The sequence below is a fragment of the Cucurbita pepo genome, chromosome 17 (assembly GCF_057944985.1).
Source record: "Cucurbita pepo subsp. pepo isolate OVF chromosome 17, ASM5794498v1, whole genome shotgun sequence".
Classification (NCBI taxonomy): Eukaryota; Viridiplantae; Streptophyta; class Magnoliopsida; order Cucurbitales; family Cucurbitaceae; genus Cucurbita; species Cucurbita pepo.
In genome coordinates, this window is record NC_141814.1 from 1,143,459 (window position 1) to 1,149,458 (window position 6,000).

The window sequence follows — 6,000 nt, forward strand, 5'->3', positions numbered from 1 at the left end:
GCTGGGGTCCCTTTCAGTTTGTCTCCTTCTCTTTTTTGTTTGGGTCGTTTTTTTTTTTTTTTTAGTTTAACAAAGGAGACAGTGAGGTTCGAACTTTTGACTTTTTTGGTTGGTGAAAATTACTTTAGTTGCTCGAGTTATGCCCTCTTTCCTGTAGACGGATGCAAAGATTAGAGACTCGAGACTGGAACTAAACATCTAATTCTTTAATGTCTAGAATTGCTTCAAATACGTTAAGAAACGTTAAAAACTGTTTAATGGGTCTTTTAGTTTTATCCGTTTCAAGGACGTATTTGACATGATTTTAAAATTTGAAGGGTTAAATTTGTAATTTCACTTTATTTGAAATATTGGTGAAAGAGAATAAATATTAATGAGAATAACATTGAATTCTTTATAGTAGAAATAGTTCGGATTTATTATTATGAAGCGGAAAAAGTAATTAAACTATAGAATGATTTGAGTTGATTTATAATGGAATATAATGGTTGTCAATTTTCATTTTGAATTATTTAGTGTAATTATTTTCATTGAAATTAATAAATTGATGACCTAAATTTCTCAAAAAGGATTTTCTAAGTGGAACAACCTTTTATCTTACCTTCATTTTCAAACTCTTTAAGTGTGAAGAATATATTCTCTTACTTCAATATTCTATTTTTATAAAAGTAGAAAAAAAAAAGTAAAAAAATTTAAGATTTTTGTCTTTTATAGATAAATTTTGTGACGTCACGAATGAATCCGTAAAAATTTTATTTAGTTAAACAAACGCTCGAGATTTATCTCATAAAAGTTTAATTTAACTAATGCTAAATTTAATTACCTTTTTTCTTTTTTGTAATGTTTTGAGTTAGGTAACATTCACATCAATTCAATCTAACTAAAAGGGTATATACGTTAAACTCTCCCTTGACTTTTGAGTAACAAAAAATCGAGACCCTTATGATGAGTTTACCTGTTTTGCTAAGAATCGAGACTCTTATGATACAAATGTCGTTTTAAGAACTGGGTACAGATAATTGACGAGAAATTCACTAAATCTACGTACAGTAGAGAAAAAAAAGATAACGATTATAAGAGTGACAACTCGATTTATGATTAGGAGAGGAGGTCGACAAAACCTCCGATCTCGAGCCGGGATTCGGGGGATTCAACAAAATGGTAGTATAGTATAGATGCTAGAAACCTATCTATCTTGTTCAATCACAACGTAGTATAGATGCTAGAAACCTATCTATCTTGTTCAATCACAAGTTCTAAAAAAAACAAACTTTAGTACACCTTTGACATTGACCACCTAACTAAACTATCTTAATACTTTGAATCAAAATTTTGGAAGATCCAACGGCTGAGATTTCATTGATGCAAGGAGTCTAGTCTTGTCAAAGGAGCCCACCAATCAGAAGCCTTCCATCGGTTGATCATCAACATCAAGATTAAACCTTTATCCCCATCTGTCCAATCAGAGGGTTACTGATGTGGAGCCCTATGTGAGGTCGCCAACACCTGATCCCTCGCTCAGAGATTTGATTCTCTGCGCCGGGTCGACCAGATCTAATGTAGACTTATGTTCTGATCCGTTGGATTGATAGAATATTTCGAGAAGGTCAAAGGTGTCAGATAGATGAGTTTCAGGTCATGCTGCATGGTTTGCACGGGTGTCAACTTGAATGAAATGAATCTCACACAAAAAAACAACTATTAATTTAATTAAAATATTTGATTTCCAATAAATAAATTATTTAAATCCTCTTCATTTTTTTTAAATATTTATCTATTTTTTATTTTTATATGGTAAGTTTGAATTTTATATTTAGTAAATATTTAAAATTTCAAATCCATTCTAATAAATTACTCATATATGCAAAAATACAAAATTTATGATTCTATTAACATAAAATTATAAATATTTTTAAATTTCATAAACAAAAAAATATATAAATTAGGTCAAATCTTAATCTTAAAACGAGTCGAAAAAAAAAAATTTCGAAACCAAATTGCGAAAATAGGAACAAAGGATTGCAAGTTCCGCACGGTAAAAGTAAAAAGAGAGATTCAAAATATACTATTTAGAATATTTTTTCCTTTCGCTTTTCGTTTTTTCATCTAGGTTACTTGTTACGTAGGTTTCTTCTTTTACACCATTCCATTTTCTTTTTACTATCCATTTTCTCGTGATTTTTGTAATATTAAATTACTATTTGCTTAATTTTGATGAACCATTCGGGCACACTATTCGATCATTAGTGTCAAGCCAATTTAATCACTACTGTACAATTGTTCTCTCGAGAAATTTATCGAGAATAATGACTAGTTCAAGTGAGAGAGTAGGTCATGATCGTGTCGGAGTCATGACGTTGTGCGATTTGAAAAGTATGATCGTGATAATGAACACGTTTCTTCCGATCCACAATACTCATGTATCGTTGAATTAATATCCCGAATAATAATGGATCATCCATTATATAATACGCATGGAAAGATTAATGAGAAGGGGTTATTAGTAAAAGTAAAGAACGTAGTTTGTAAATTAAGTAAAGCACTACTACGTCAAAATCGAAGTTGAAAAAGATTAAATTTATAATAATAATAATTATTATTATTATTATTAAAAAAGAAAAAAGGATATTTATTTGAGGGGCATTTTAAAATGAAGGTTGAGGTGGGGCCCAGTGTTTCCCTATTGGCTGTAATGAAATGTGTGTCACTTTTCGAATATCCACTCCATCTTTGCCACGTCATCTAATCCACTATTGCTCTATACTCTACTCGCCGCCGATTCTTTCCCTTTTTCTTTTCCTCGTCGTTTCAATATCTATTTTTTTCATTTCAATTATTTATATATTAGTTTCTAAAACATTTAATGGCAAATATACACGTGGAAAATATTTTAAGACATTTTAGTTTTAAAAAATATTGAAAGTAAGAGGCACAATCTCCCTTCGAACTCTTTGAGCGAAATGCGGCAAAAGGAAGAAAAATTCATGGACTGACCCCATCGTCTGCACCCCGTACGAACTACGAGATCACCCCAAGGACGCTTTCGGTATCCAGGGGTCGCGGACCGACCATAGAACCCTGTTCAATAAGTAGAACGCATTAACTGTCCGCTATCCGTTATCCTACTGAACAAGCACGATTGAACAATAAACAACACATACTGAACAAGCACAAATGAGACATCTGACACACAGCTACACACAACACATCTTGGATAAGCATGAACGTGACGTGAAATCATCATAAAACTCTTATTACATTATAAAACGAGTGTTATCAAATCATAATGTAATAAGGTCCACCTATAATAATTATAAAACGACACCCATGTTGACAATTTGATGTAATATATTGTTGAATAATTTATGAAACGAAATTCCACCACTAATGAAACGAATTAGTGTAACGATTAATCGATTATAATTACTAATTAAGATTAAAACTCTTATCTTCATAATTATTATACTAATTTCATAAACGTTTGGTTTTTTCAGAGGTGATAATGAAAAAGTTGACAGAGATAAGTTACCATGATTGCAACTCGATAAAACTGTACCTGAAATTTTCAGCTCACAATTCTTTCAAAATTATTGGATCATTTTCTTCGTTTAAGAATCTCTACCTCGATCTGTTTCATCTCGAAGAGTGACCGAGACCCAATCAAGCTAAACTCCCACGCATTAAACATTAAATGTGAGAAAAAGAAATGGGTCAAAAATAGAAATAATGAAAATAATGGGTCATTTCTATAAGATTGTAAATATGTGGGAAATCAAAGGTATTATTATATATTAACCCCACTTTGGACAATATTATCTATTCGGCCTCCACTCGGTGGGTCCCACATTTGGGACAAAAGTTGACGGGTACCAAACGCCGTCAAATGCGATTAATAATTACGATTTTTCTTTTTTCTTTTTTCTTTTTTCTTTTTGCTTTTTTATTTTTTATTTTTTATTTTTATTTTTTATTTATTTTAAGGCTTAGAAATTCAAAGTTAATAATTACGAGTTGGGAAAAGGAAAACATGAAATGGCAAGTTCGTACCATAGAAGAATGGAAACAAGACCCCCCAAGAATTCAATAATTATAAAAACTACCCATTCCATCGAACCCCGAGACGGTGTTTACACGCGCCACACGCGCTTTTATCCTTGAACTTCCCTTTCATTTTATAAATTAATACTTTATTATTTCCTTTTTATTAATTTAAATTCTTTATCTTTATGAATAACTTTTTTAATCAAATCTTTATTAATAAAGACCCAATTTATATTTTTAATATCAAATTTTATTTATCACTTTTTCAATTGTTTATTTTATTAGGTCGAGAATTTTAAAAAAATATTATATTCCATTCCATCGTTATCATGCATTCATCGACAAAAATCAACAATAATTGACTTTAATAATAGAAAAAAAAAATTGAACTGTCGTATTTTGAAATGGTTATAGATGTCCTATACACTAAAATATATTTGAACGGACTATAATATATTATTTAAAATAAAAAAGTTTAAAATTACGAGAAGGGTATTTCTGTATTTTGAGATATTACCCGGACTATTGAATAATATCTCTCCAACATGAGCATAACTCAATAGCTAAATACTTGTTCGTGACTGAAATTAAAGATGATTGAGATATTAAATGTATTTGAAACGAGCTATTAAATAATACCTTACCAACATGAGCATAACTCAATACTTAAATACTTGCTCGTTCGGCTGAAACTAAAGGATTAGATCCCGATCGTTCGGGATGTTGAAGTATACCTAATTTTTGGTATTGCTAGTAAAAGTGGAAGTTCCACTATCTTCCACTATGAGGAAGGAAGAAAACCCTAATTTCCCTAAACTCTAATTCTATCCACCACTACAAGACAATGCCTCGTCCCCAACCATTTTGTTTGCTACACGATTAGCGTAGTACAATTCCACCGTTCTCGACATCAAATTTGTTGGCTCGAATTAAGGGAAAATGAATAGAAGTCTAAATTTTTAATAAAAAAAGGGGAAGTTTTTGTGTTTTCTCGTTTATCGATGAAATCTGACTTGAATTGTTCATGTTCTCGATGTTCCCGACGTTCTTGATGTTCTTGACGTTCTTGACGTTCTTGATGTTCTTGATGGGTCAAGATAGATAGTGGTTTTTACTTTGTAAAGTGGAGGATTGGTCAAACGTTTGACTTTTCAATGTGCTAACTCCTTTGTGCATATTGAAATGATTGTTTCAAAAACTTTCAACTCTTATATTGATCTCTAAAGTTTTTTTTTTTAAATATAATTTCGATAGATATCTTAGGGTTGATAGAAGAAACGTTTGAATACTTTAACAGTGATTTAATGTTGATTATTTATAGCATGTAAGCAGCAATTGATTCTCGAGGTCACTAAAGTGTCGGGTTGGGTTGTACTTTAGTTGTCATTACTCACTACTATACCTTATAGCTGTCGGAACAGTGGTCGAGAACTTGAAAAGTAGGAAACATATAGTCTCTTTTGATTTTTTTAAGGGTTTAAAGATTTCTAGGGGTCGTCTTTTTCCTCGATCAAGGATAGACCTGTTTGAATATCGAATCGAAGTTTGACTAACACGAACTTGAATATTTTTTTACTAATTAATTTGTTTTCTTTTATGTTTTTTCACATGTCAAAGGATTTGCAAAGATATAGAAAGAATGGGACAAATGATTATGTTCCTAACTTTGACAATTAAAGAAAGCTAAGATTAAGATCCCAACAAAACTTTTAAACATGAGAGAGATCATAACACCCCTTTATTCCATTACTTTAACACACATTTCCCTTTTTCTTAAAAAATAAAAAAATCTCAAACCATCGAGTAAAGGGTCATTTAGACATTTCACATGGTCCCGTACCTCTATTTATGTGAGATCTCAAACGAAGCATTTCTTATAAGGGTGTGGAAACCTCTCCCGAATTGATGCGTTTTAAAAACTGTGAGGTTGATGGCAGTGCATGACGAGTAAAAGCGGAC